Raw genomic sequence first — 14,997 nt, forward strand, 5'->3', positions numbered from 1 at the left:
TTGTGTCAACATATATATTCTTCCGGCTTCCCCACGCATTGCGAGTGTATCAGCTGCGAACTGTGATTTGTTCTGATGATTACTGGTAAAAATAAAGAAACCAATACTTTTGTTTGTAATTTCACGGCATTTGGAAATATAAATGCTTTGATTGTTTCCACTTGGTTTCGTTAAGATAGCAAACAGTTAACTGAGTCGCTTTGCACTGTTGACGCCCTCCTAATAGTTTACTGGGTAGAAAATTCCAATCGGGAGTTGTCACTAGGCTAGGATGGTCAGACACTCCTCTCTTCCTGAATTATATTTGTTTAAAGTTCAAAATTGAATGACTTGAACCCCATCCCTTTTTTAAGGTAGAATAACCTCGCTTTTTCATTTTTAAGATGGAAAACGAATCGGATCACTCACAAAAGATACGTTGTGTGTTGTATAAACTCCTTATCCTTATAAGGACTGGCTTAAAGGGGCGAAGCAAGAATGCTTTTCATCTTCCCCGTTATCTGTAGACGACAGTGTAGGGATAAGGTTATTGAGCTATTAAAGCTCTGATCATGGCAGGAGGGTAACAGCAATAGCCGAGCCTCAGTTAGAACTTCGTTGACTACAGCATTGCCATCCATTACCCTCCAAGGGTATTAATCACCGCATCTCACCATTCTCCAGACCATCTATTCGTTTTATAAGTTAATATTAAATTAAAATTATTTGGGTGCTTCGGAAACGTATATAATTTACTAACGTGGCAAAAAAAAAAAAAAAAATTACTACCATGTTTTGAATGACATCGCCCTTTAATCACCAGATTTTCTCTGGAAAATGATATATTTGCTATAACAATGACTTTTTATGAAAATCTGCTGACTTTATAGTTCAGTCTTTCAAGCTTGAAAGTGTTCAAATTTAATACCTGTAATGTCAGCTGTATTATAAACGACTACGGTGAAATGAACCGGAAGTAAAACTGCTGACGGCTATTTATCTCGCTTGGAGGAAAACGCGCTTTCTTTTGAAACTTGTCCCACATGGTTTTCGAGAAGGGGAGGGGAAAGAATAAACGCACTGACCCTGCAGCTTCAATGGTGCCATTTCGACTGGAATGTGGGGAGGTGGAAGTTTATCCACACGAAAACTGTTATCTGATGGTAATTTTTGTATTTCATTCGTATTTGAATGATTTTTTTCTTTATCTCAAGTGTGTGTGTGTGTGTGTGTGTGTGTGTGTGTGTGTGTGTGTGTGTGTGTGTGTGTGTGTGTTTTAAATCTCTGAATTACTTCGGATATCTGATAACTTATTTCTGGAACTTAAATCCTTTGCTTCAAGTTTTCTTTTCACATTCAATTTTAAAAATTCATACAAAATTATTTTAATTCGTTTCTTAGTTTTGAGCTGATATGCATTGGATCAAGTAATTGTTTAACGAGTTCTCCAAATTTTTCTCATGTCTGAATATTAAAAAAAATATATCGCTTTCTTTTAATCAGCATCATCAAATTCTTGATACACACACACACATCCTCAAGGGGTGTACAGGATGTGATAGTATTACATGAAAAATTTACATCATTACTAACTTCCGACCAACAATTTTCCTCCAAATCAATCTACTACCTGTCAAGGCTCCAACTTTGTCAGATCTTATATTTCTATCTTCTAAGGCACTTTTACCATATCAATCCATCTATATCTTCCTCTGGGTCTTTTTTCCTGCCAACCTGGCAGAGAACACTTGTTTTGCTAATCTTTCCTCTCCCATTCTGTTTAAGTGGCCATACCACTTGAGATTAGCTCTGCTAACGCATTCCTGGATGTGTTTTAATTTGAAAACAAAATAAAAATTAGATGTGAGGGTACCTATCAGAGTTATTGCTTTCCCATCACCTAATGAATTTACAAATATTTCACTCAATTTTTCTAAGCTAAACCCTTGAGTATAAAACGTTCTAAAATGGTAGCTTTCTCTAGAAAGGGGAGAGACGTTTCCTCTCTGCGAAGTAGTAATGCAACAAAAAAGAAAAAAAAAAGGAAAGAAAGCTAAAAAAAACTAATGAATAGCACAAATAAGTCGTGAAATGTTAGTTATTTGGCTTAGGATAAGTAAGCATTTCAACAGTAGTGGTCTGCCGTCCAATTTAGATGCAGGCCTGTAATTATCGTAAGCATCGTATAGCGTAATAGTGCCGTGTGTGTGTACGAATTGTCAAAGACTGTGAACTTCCTTTATCCACGAATAGCTTAATAAAATCTCGATGTGGTTTTAATTGGTGTGTATTATTTACGTTAAAACCATTAACATTAATGTATTACCTCCTCACTTCTTAATGAGATTGTTTTAGATTATAATAATATATCGGTGACACCTTGGTGTCATAGTATGTGTATGTTTAGTAACCAACGCGTAAAGATCAGTCGTTTTTACAAAATCCAAGAGTGAATACTCAACTCCCTAATAAGCTCAGAACCAGTTTTCAACTGCAGTTCATGAAGATGCACACTGAAATTTAGTTTTAATTAAATCTGAACACAAAACATGGTAAATTTTTATATAAAGCTATTGAAATTTGCATCTCGGGTACAAAAGCATTAAACATTTCGCATAATCTTGGAGATCACAAGAGGGGGCGGGGAGAGATATGTATAGCCCTTGGGTCGAATTCATAAGATTTCTTGTCGAAGTCAATAAGTTTGCCCACTATTGTTGCATTCAGTTATCGATTTATTCATTAAAGCTACTCCAAAACTATCTGGAAGAAACTTTTCCCTGATCACTAATCAGGAGTCTTCCAGAAGCCCAGGTTGTTTAGTGATCACACAATAGGTGCTTCCAGATAGTACGGGAGTTGGTTAATGAATAAATCGCTAATTAAATCGAATAACGTCGTTTCTTATTTTTTGAGGTGGATAGACGGAATATGAGCTAATTTTGAAGGGTAACTAAAGCTCGGATGGAATTATAAAAATAATGCTGCTAGGAATGGAAAACTTATCTGGGCTTTTATGAAGAAAGTTTTTTTTTGGGGGGGGGCAGGTTCGTGCGAGACGAAACATCTAATCTGATGTTTCAGATTAGGTGTTTCATCTCTGGATTTCGTTACTTTTTGAAGAGAATTTTATAATTTTTTAATGATTATTTCTTAAGCGCGATGTTCGACACATTTCAAGACAGCTTGTCAGATTATCCAACTCTCATCAGTGAACTCAGGCAGAAACTTTTATTACAAAATACTAATACCATTTTCAGTAAAACTTTAGAAGGTATATCGTTTATTCGTAATGCATACGTTTTTATCAAAAGGCTTCTAAAATCTTCTGTTTCACAGGAAGAATTTTTCTTTTACATGGAAATTAAAAATAAATTATAAATATTACCATGATGTATGTGTTGGTGCACACAAGTGAATTGAAAACCAGGCAGTTTTTTCCAAAATCCTTTTGGATTGCGATCACTGTTACCACAGCTATTGTTTCATTTTAAGATTTCAAAATAAGCATCTATAGCTTCAAAAACAAGTATATTTCACAATGCTTCTTACATGAAGACTCCTTCTCGAATTTTGGTTTGCTTCAAATACCTACTGCAATAAATTAGAATTAACTTTTCTCAAAACTTGACTATATATTATATCTATAAATAAATAAAAATTCCTATTTAACAAATGCTTCTTTATAAGTGTTTTCAACCTATAAGACATTCCTCCAATTATGATTTTTTTTAAAGAACACAAAGAATTCGAACAAAAATTGAAAATCACGTTAAGCAGCCGAAATCCTATAAACTAGCAAAATCTAATATCCTAATTTTTTGTTAGCACTGATTTTCTGCAGAGACATATTCAGGGAAGATATTCATGCATGCTTCAAAAATCATGAAAAGAAATCGGACAATAAAACCCTATTATTGCCAGAAATAAAATTTAAAAAATTCCGCGAGTAATAACTGGACAACGAAATTTAAAAATTCCGGTGTCCAGTTATTACTCGCGGTTCATCTGAAACTGGTAATAATACAGTTTAATTTTTTCTGTTTTTCATTTTAAAAATAGCAGTTTAATTTTTGGGGAGAGGATAAGAAAGGTTGATATCCTATTTAACACTTATATATTTAATTATTTTAAGTTGCCATTTCCCTGTCATTTAATGAAATTGTCATCGGGGTAAAGTTGTTTCATCCTATGTTCTTCCACAAATCGGGAAATTTTTGTACTTTTAATGTACATCTACAAAATTCAAAACTGATGTGACCACTACTTTTTCAGGACACTTCTATGCACAGTAAAAGTTCATGTTAACGAATGTATGGTAACAGGGCACAAGGTTATTGGCAGTGATGAGAAAACCACTGATTCAGTAAGCCAGGGTTCCGGATGGCAGCAAACAGTGTAAACAGCCTGTGTCAGCAATTGTCTCTAGGGAAGTTTCGTGCCAAACTGTTGGCTTTGCGTGAAACACGACCTCTAAGCAGTTACTAGTTGAAGAGGGGTAAAAATATATATACAAGTTTGTTGCTTAATATTTATGTTTAGTATTTCTATAGAAAAGGTCCATCAGTGGATTTGTTTTCGATTATTTTTTTGATAAATCCCGTATATATCGAGATGTCTAACTAAACAATGATTCAAATGTATATCGTTTATTGTATACTGAGATCGGTATTACTGTAATTGTTCGTTCCGTTCGACCCAGTTCTTTAAGTCTGTGTATTTATATTGAAACATAACGAAATATTCACTTAAAATATTGACTAGTAAGCATAAGGGCACCTGACTTTTTCCCATACTCTAGTTTCAACGCCTCACCAAAAGCAGCAACAACAAAAAAAAAAACCAAATCGTGTCATTCGGAAAACTGACAAATCACTACTTACTTAAAACAACTGATTCCTTGTGACAGGAAAAGGTATATTTCTTCATGACCATTGACCTTTTCGTGCTCATCCTGATTTTTTTTTTTTATTATTATTATTATGTATAGTTACTTCAACTCTTGTGTTCGTCGTCAGTAACTCCTACACAAACATAACTCCTACGCCTGTCCACTGCCCTACAATATTAAGGAAGTGGGTCTGTGTCTTGTTCCATAAGTCAGAGGACATCTGCTGTTCTATTCTAGTTATTTGCATTTTATTATTATTGTGGATGCGTTTTGTCAGATGACCAATATTTTCCTCCTCCGGAAGTAATTTGTCTCCAATGGACATCTCTGACAGTTCTTCCTAATCGGCCTTAGCGGAAGTGATTTAATAACAACCCCATCAGGCAGACAATACCAAAGCCATAAAGCTATCCGACAGCTAGTACTTGACGCCCACATGCACATCATTATCTTCAAAATAAATTATTTTCGCCATCTATGTTTTTGAAATAAATTTTTTTTTTGTATTGATTCTATTAGGCTTTGTTTACTTAAAGCTTAATAATATGCTATGTATTTTAATCAAATTAATATGAAAACTGTTATATGCTCTTGAGACTAGTTTTAATATCCTCTAACAATTCCCGAAAAATATTTTTAAATAACACATGTTTAAATGAGGTGGATTCTTCAATAGAAATATTAATCTACCATTTGAAGAAGGAAAGTGGGGTAGGATAAGATTTGTCGATTAGTAGACTGCACTCTTATTAATTCAGTTAACTGCTATATCTCCCTAAAGTGGACAATAGAAATACCTGAGAGGCTATTTGAGAATAATCATATTCTTGGAAAGAAGTATACACTGTAAAAAAAAAAGTAAAAAAAAGCAATCTGTAATGTTTTGGTGCCTTCAGTAAAGAGACATGAATAGAATATCAGGTGGACATCAAAATATTCTGCTATAATATGCTTCATACGTTGCCCTTTGTTGTTAATAGTTAATGGTTACCGAATGCGACGGTTTTTACTACTAAATTGAAAATAAATGACAACAGCTTCGAGAAAGTTAAAAAATAAAGAACGTGGAAGATCACAAGTCATGCACCAACCATAGGAATGTAAATAATATTAATATATCATGCATTGTCAATAACACATTCAATTTCCTTAAAAGGCTTGATAAATAATCCAACAGTTGATTGTTCCGCAAATGTGCACAGTATCTCATTCGCAAACACTACAGTAACACTTTCGTATTTTGATAATTTTTCATGATGCGACCGTACAGTACTCCTGATGGCAATGGATATGTTTGTTCATGCACGCTGTTTCTGATTATGCATACCACTTCCCCATCTCTTCAAAAATATGAGCGACTCTGAGGGTGTAATTTTATTCTTAATGGCAATTCTTTTAAACAGCATCATGGTACGACGAAATCATCTAAAGCAGAAACTGTCATGAACATACGAGGAGGGGGGGGTCTGAAAAGTTCTCTGCCTAATAATGAAAAATCGAATTTATAATTTCAAAATTATTTTTATTTTTCAACATAATCTCCCTTAAGACTAATACATTTATTCCAGCGGCATTATCCCATCCCTGTAGTGGTTCTCAGTAAGATCTGCAAAATATCCCTGTACAGCTGCAATCACCTCTGATTCGAAGAAAAACGCTGACCAGCGAGGAAGAGTTTTAGTTTGGGAAAGAGATAAAAGTCAGAGGGAGCCAAATCGGGGGAATAGGGTGGATGTTAAAACAATTCATAGTGCAGATCCCTTAATTTTCCCATTGCCAAAATACTTCTGTGGGCAGGTGCATTGTCCTGATGAAAGATGATTTTTTTTTCTTCTACAAACCGGGTCTTTTCTCACGAATTTTTTCGTCTAGTCTGGTTAAAAGATTGGAATAATATTCCCCGGTTATTGTTTTACCCTTTTCAAGATAATTAATAAACAAAATGCCTTTAGCATCCCGAAACACTGATGCCATGACTTTCCTTGCTAATGGAACAGACTTTGTCTTCCTTGGTGCTGAACAACCGGCTTCTGTCTACTGTTTTGACTGCTGTTTGGATATGGTGTGTAATGATGAATCCCAGTCTCATCCATAGTAATAAATCGACGCATAAAATCAGTTTTATTCTTCTTAAAACGTTTCAAGCCCTGTTCAAAGAATTTCATGTGAGTGCGTTTTTGATCTGCTGTGAGCAAGCAAAGCTTTTTCATTTGCAATTCTTCATGCAATATATATCCTACACGTTCTTTTGAAATGCCTATAGTCTCAGCAATTTCGCGCGCTTTGACTCGCCGGTCATCCAGTACCATATCGTGCACTTGATCAATGATTTCTGGTGGTGTTACACTTTTTGGACGTCCTTCATGTCGATCATCTTCAAGGCTGGTACGGCCACGTTTAAACTCAGTAGCCCATTTCTTAATTGTCGAAAACGAAGGAGAAGAGTGCCCATAAACGTTTATGAATTTTGAGTGAATTTCTTTTGGCGTTAAACCTTCTTTTACAAAGAATTTTATAACCGCACAAAGAAAAGAAAAAAACATTTCCGATAGTGTTGCCATCTATAGTTGAGGCCGAGAACTTTTCAGACCGCCCTCGTATTTCTTCAAGCATGCGTTTATTGAATTCAGATTTTACGCGTTTGTTCTATCGTTTGCTCAAAGCTGTCGCAGTTCTGTGATTTATAACTTTATATTGTATTGTATTTTTACCCTAAGTTATTTTCGCTAGTACAGAGAAAGATGCATAAGCGAAAATGTGAAGGTAAGAGGTAATTCAAGTGTGGGATGTTATAATAGAGACGGCGATATTACGATGGAATCAAATGCTTTCTCATATCCAAAATAACAATTCTTAAGAACTTTTCTTTATACTGCGACTGAGCAGTTAGTCTCAGCTCTCCAAACTGGCACAATGTGGATTCCAATCCCGGTGTAATGTTTCTTGAATGTCTTTAGGCTGTAAATGAATTTTATCGCCCAGCGTAAAACCATCACCCTGATTACTGAAAGCCCGAAGTAGCTTGAAAATAAGTACTACGTTTTGGGTCTCTAGAACAAAGTTCCCCGATGTATATATAAAAGTATATTGAAGTATTTTCTTTTACACACCCTGAGTATCTTCATTGCTCTGTTAACATTTAGTACAAGATTTTATATACTAAAATAAAATAGTTTGTGTTCCAAGAAGGAATTTCCGTGCGAAGTCTGTCTGTAAATTGGTAGGGCTTGAACAGATAAGACACGTGTATACTATACTTATAATTTTGTATGGTTTTTGTTCTATGCTGTTTGCGATCTCAATTTACCAAGAACGATACACCAAAAGTTTGCACATGTGCATTTTTTTTCTCTTATTTTTCGATGATTCAGTGGATGGACAGGTTTGTGGCCATTGTAACTACCCTACCTGGTACTTTCACAACCGATTAAGTTTATACTACACACGGCCAATGATGTATGTTCACTTACACTTATTTATTTTTGGGAGGATCCAGAGGGGGTTGACTACATTCTTGAGTTTAATTAAGGGAAACTAGAGGTCGGAGGGGTTTAGTAAATCTCCTTTAACGATGTTCTTGGCCGTCCAAATGACGATGTTTTGTTTTTCTGAAGTTTGGCTGAGTGAGTTTCTCTCCACCCCTTCGTTCTCTACTCAGACGTCAGGGTCTCTCTCTTTCTAATGCAGGGAATCTGTTGGTTAAAGATCTGCAGGTGTTCGCACACGATACGGGTTCACGGCTATTAACATCGTGCACTGTTTCTTCCTCGCAAGAAAGAATGATGGTAGTTAAAGTGATAACCGGTTCCTGGACCACTCGTGGATTTATTAATGAGCTGTATCCGTGGAAATACACTTTGATATCACATGACCTTTACCATCTCGTCCACTGCTCTCAATCAATAATGAAGTGGAAAATGAACTAAGTAGATTATTCCAAGAAGTTTGTGCAGAGGATATTGACTCTAAAGCAACTAAATTTAAGCCCTACCCCCCCCCCAATTCGGTTGCATTGTTACTTCAATTTTTCTCTTAATTCTGACTTCTCATTTTTTGTTATCTTAAAAAGTAAATAATTATGCATTTAAGGAGTAGCGAACTTATTAAATACATCACTTTGAGGGACACACAATCCATACTTCACAGTTTGATGTTTTAATGTACCTGTCAGGCTTGCTTCAGTACTGATGAAACGAGCAATTTGTTTTAATTAACTTTTAATGTTGATTATATCAGAATTCCACTTTATATCTGAATGTGAATAAACTAAAATGAATCAAGCTTTTAAGTAAATGATTTTATTAAGCACTCCCTTCCCAAACTCGGCCATATTAAACCAAATGTATCCAATGAACACTTTACAGGCATTTCCTGATTAAACAAACCTTTTATTAGGAAATACACACTCATTCTTCCCTATTAGTAATCATTAAATTCTGTTTAGGAATTATTATAAATAATTTGCCAACTTAATATTGAGCATGTTTTTATTTTTGTTACATCGGTGGATAATTTTAACCCGCATTCTTTATGCGCTTACAATAGAAGGAATGAGTTTTAACTTTTCACGCGTTATAATATTCGAACTGAATCTGCACATGATCACGGTAACAGGCAGGTATAATCATCAGCAATATCTCTTTTAAGAGCTCTAAGAAAAGTCATTCTACAAAGCATGCGAAAATTCCTAAATTTATTTCGTTATAAATTTTCATTGACGGATGGACAGAACATTAGTCACACAAACAGAAAACCGAAATAAATCGGTTGCTTAGTTTTCAACCTGCTGATGTGTGGTTCAGTACCTTCCAAATTCTGAGCATGAAATTGTTTTTGTCCTGTGCACGTTTTTCGTAACGCTTTTGTTCCACAACACTACTAACGCAAGAAAGAATATCGTTATACATTCTATTGAAATCGTTAACTAGAAGAACTTTCCTGAGCTTTTTTCAACCGCTACTCAACTGGTCTCTATCACAGACAAATGTTTTCTTTTCCCAGAAACTCGAGATAATTAACCCCCCCCCCCAACTCAGAAAAATCGACCACATAACTTGCACTATTTCAGACATTAAATGCAACTTAGAGTTTAGGAAGTAAAAGCTACTAGGCTATTGTTTTCTTCCAAAAGTATACGGCTGTTCAGGAACTGTTAGACATAATGATAGAAACTGCAAGTGGGTGACTTTATTTATTTTATTTTTTTTGTAAGCCCGAAATAACAAATCTCTAATATATTTAGGCTCAACATTATGTACTTGATAGCAACGAACTGAAATATCTAGAATGAACCCTTCAGTTTGTTTATTCGATTTAACAAATGTATTTTCCCACTCCAATTAATAGGTTGTAGATTCAAACCTCTCTCTGTCGCATGGATGCTTGAATGTTTACCGTACATGAATTGTATAGCCAGATGCGAGACCACCACTCTGGTTACTTAAAGGTTTTGAATCTTGAAAAAAAATACCTGTGTTTGGTCTATAGTGCAAGGGTTTTGAATTATACTTATTTCTTTACCCATCCACTTCATCTAATGTGTGATAATTATAGAAAAAATAATAATAAGCAAATATTTTCTCTCCCATCCCGAAATTTTCCACGTTTTAGAGATTTGGATACAAACAGTATTTAGGTAAAAGTGAAAGTATCGCTTATATAGGGCTCAATGTTTTATTTGAATTTTTAAAACGCGTGACCTTCACGCTTATGCTTAGTATTTTAATTTTTTCTTTCCCCATTAAGTTATTTTTCAAAACATTTTGAAAACAGATTTTCAATAGTTCCTGCGTTTACCTCTCTTCAAGCAAAAAATCTAGTCCACACCCCTACTAAGAACACCTTTATCCAACTTCCTGGGATGACCCCCTTGTTCTTGTCCCTCTAGCCAATAGCTGAGAGATGTTTCGTGCGTCTATCAGCTATTGGCTAGATTTGCTTAAAATCCTTTAAGTAACTGAAATCTTTCTATCATATCCTCTCTTTTTCTCCTATCAACCAACTTCTGCATTCCACACACACACACACACACACACACACACACACACACACACACACACACACACACACACACCTTCAATCTATCCTCATAGGGCATTCCACAGGCCACTCACCATCTTGGCCACTCGCCTCTGAATCCTCTTCACCGCTACTACAATACATCCCCAAGAAACCCAAGGGACCAGACTTGAGTACAGTAATCCAGACGTGGGCATATCAAGTCCTTATAAAGAGGAATAACAACTTCTTTATCTTTACTTGTTAATGTGTTTTTCAATACCCAAGTAATTTCATAGGCTACCTTTTAGCAATATGTCAGCTAAACTTTAACTCTCTGTCTACCACCACCACTGCTAAATCTCTAGCTTCATCTATTTCCTGGAGTACAGCGATCAGTGCGATATACGGCTTTTAATCTATTTATCCCAAAGTATATTAACTTTACATTTCTCGACATTAAACTGACACCCATTAACTTTTGCCTATACTGAGAGCCTATTTAAATCGTCCTGCAAGCTCTTCACATCGCCTTGATTAACTATGACTTTTTATTTATTACTTATAAATATATTACTAAAAATATATTATATTTCCTTTCAGGTTATTTCCTATATAATTTATGTGTAAATTAAACATATGGGGAACACATTCTTTATCGGTGCCAAATATTTCTGAAACTTCACAAAAACTTGATGATATTAAAGTACTGTAGTAAAGTTTGCAATGTTGATTTTTTTTTCTTTCGGAAACAACCACAATCGGCAGTTTTATTCCTCACTAGTGAAATTGGCTATAAAAATAGTTGAAATTGATATTCCACACGCTTTAGGATTTTTTTTAAATAAAATTATATTCTTAATATTCATTTGATAGTTTTACATATATAACAATCGGCGACAATTTTTTTGGTCGTCGATTGTTTATATATATAAAGTTTTTGTCGCCAATCTGCTCTTTATAGTGAAATGAAGTCGAAAATTTATTATACAAATTGGTTAATAAAATTGCACAATTAATCACAAATTGTGGTTAAATTTATCTCCATACAATTAAAAATGGACTTGGAAAATCCTTCATAAAAGCACCGCCAGAATTAAATTTTCAAACAGTTACTTGGGAGAGAACACTGTCCCATCACAAACAGAGCAGTATCCCTTCCATACAACTTGCGATATGTTTAAAAACAATTACTTACCAAGCCTACAGCGGACTTAACGTTAAATTCTAACAATTTTTATTTAAATTTAAAATAACCTAAGTTTTTATTTTAATCAGAAGTATTTTTCGAAGAAAGTATCCTGTGATACTGTTGTCATGAGCTTCTCATCTTTAAATTACTTAGAGCCAAAGATTGTCGTGAAATGATTCACAGAAGTGTGAGAGAGATATTCTGAACGCATAAACAATTGGCCTAAACGAAACAAATCTTCTGCCATAAATTACAATTATACAGATTTTTAATTAATTAAAACATCAAATTATTCTTTCCTATAAATTCCTCCATTTTTCCCCTTGTATTTAATACAACTTCGCGATTTTAAATTTCTGATTCTGTCACTACTCTCAATTCTGTACACAATTCATAAAAGCGGAACGTATAGAATAGAGTTCGGTAACCCCTATGTTATCAAGAAAGATTTTGCTCCAGTCTATTATTAATGAGTTACGAAACAATTTAGTTATTGCTCTGGTGAATAACAAAAGAGGCGGAACGATTTATAGCCCGCATGTCTATTAACCTATTAAACAGTCACTAGCTGAGAACTTGAGTATATTAGTATTTATTTTGTGGATCGAACAGCTACGATATAATCATGATAGTATGACAGGGTGAATTGATCGTCCTATTCCCTATAAATTTTATCTTCACCAATGGAAATCATGGCAAGTTTGAATCCATACGATTACCTTCTACCCAAAAAGGGATTTTCATTAGAATGCAAATCTCTCTCTCTCTCTCTCTCAAAGTTCCTGGCAAGCGTTGTTTTTGTGGCCATGACCATTTTCCCAACGAAAAGTTACAATGAGTTCATTTACCGACGTATATTGCGTGAATGCAAATAACATTGCATCACAAAAAAAAAAAAAAAAAAAAAAAAGCTTAGAAGGAAAATACTAAATAACAAGCGAAAACAAAGTACTGTTGTCTCTCCTGCAGGTGAGATTTCTAAAATATTCTCTTAATACCATCCTACTTACTAGACTTAAGGTGGCTCAAAAGAAAGTACCTGATGAGGATTTCTGGATTATGTAATCCTTAAGTTTATTTATGTAAATAAATTTGGAAACTTATAGCAATATGCTATGGGTTTCCAAATCTTTCGCGAAATTAAAAAAAAAGTCACGTTTTTACACTCCGATTTGTGTGCGTCGATCACAAACTCATAGGTGGCGCCACTGCATTCTGCAAATAGCGCGATAATCACTGTTTCAGTATGTCACATGTCGGTTTGTGCTGCCATGGAAACAACAGGAGTACAAATAAAACTCCTTGCCAGCATAACCTCAGACAGAGGCTTCCTGCCACCGAGATTCGAATGACTGATGCGGAAGTTCATGAAGACCGGTAGCGTGCATCGTCGTAAACACCCAGGACGACACCAACACCCGTGAAAGACATGTTGAAGAATCACAAAGCATGAGTAGTAAAGAAAAGATGCAGAGCACGTTCTTCAACATGTAAAACCGGGTCACGTAACTGTCAGAAAAATTCTACTACATGTCTTCTCACGTAAATAGTTACTACCCACACAGAATTTGTAGTTCGTTTGGTATATGAAGCCTCCACACCTGATTCACCATGATTTTTTGCAAGTTGTAATCATTAAAGGAACATATGTATTGAAACCACTGAATATCAAGGATTCCTTCTACACTATTCAGGTATTAGAACTATCGCTGATAATCCAAAGGTCCGGAGATTTTAGAGGTAGAAATATCACAAAGTCATTATATTTCCTTCTTTCTTTAATGACATCTTGTAAATCAACGATTCCCTGCATAAAACTTCCTCAATGGTTTGAAAATAGGTGATGCTTATTTTAGACAAATGGATATTTGAATTATGCATTTAAAATGATTGAAAACAAATCTTTATCAATTTACATTTCCTCTTAATTATATGAAGGAAAAGAGGAAAAATCTTTAGCGCAGTTTATCTTTTAGAGAATCTCGTGGTCTAAAACTTATGGATATCAGCACGTGTGCTAAAAGAGTGTTCAGCTGAACTGGCTATTCCTTTGACCAGGCTATATAATTTGAGTCTCAGAACAGGATAGATTCCGCAGGAATGGAAAGTATGTATAGTAATTCCATTGTATACGAGTGGTGCAAAGACCGATGTATCCAACTATCGACCAATCAGTATCTCAGGAATGGTAGTGCAGAATTTTCAGAATTCTGCACTACCACTCCTGAGTGGTAGTGCAGAACTTGGAAAAAATTTGGTTAGGTTGTGCATTCAGAAATGTACTGACAATGAATCTACTTTGCAATGAGCAAACATGGGTTTACTAAGGGAAGGTCATGTTTTAGCAATTTGCTCACATTCTGTAATAATATTACCGTTAAACTAGACAAGGGGAATGGATACATCATGATACTTTTGGATTTTGCTAAGTCTTTTGACAGAATACAACATGGTAGACTGTTGCAATTGTACCATATGGGTTCGGATTATAAAATATTAGCGTGGATAAGAGGATGGCTGACTGACAGATATCAGAAAGTGGTAAACGTGGGATGTGAGTCTGCAAGATTTAAGGTGATGACCAGTGGCGTACCACAAGGATCAGTCCTTGGTCCACTGTTATTCAATCTGTACATTAATGATATTGGGAAGGATTTGACAAGTGATATACAGCTATTTGCTGATGATGCAAAGATAGGTAGGGTAGGAATGCTGCTGATATATGATTTGAATAGGCTGGAATTGTGGGCATGGGAAAATGGATGTCAGTTCAATGTCAGTAAATGCAAATGATGCACTTTGATGAGATTAGATATCCAATGGCGTATTATATTGGTGGGATTATGCTAGAAGAAACTGATCAGGCTAGGAGTCTTGGAATGTTAGTAGATAGCAAGTTGAAGTTCAGAGGGCCATGTAGCAAAGATTGCAAATACAA

The 14,997-nt window shown here is 35.1% G+C and overlaps 1 protein-coding gene across 1 annotated transcript in view; it reads left to right on the plus strand.

The window, feature by feature from the left end:
* Positions 1–14,997, plus strand: part of LOC150107530 (uncharacterized) — an 82,776-nt gene that overhangs the window by 12,235 nt on the left and 55,544 nt on the right. The window lies entirely within an intron of this gene.

This window comes from Typopeltis vanoorti, chromosome 4, assembly GCF_054136105.1.
Source record: "Typopeltis vanoorti isolate ZY-2024b chromosome 4, IOZ_Tvanoo_1.0, whole genome shotgun sequence".
Classification (NCBI taxonomy): domain Eukaryota; kingdom Metazoa; phylum Arthropoda; class Arachnida; order Uropygi; family Thelyphonidae; genus Typopeltis; species Typopeltis vanoorti.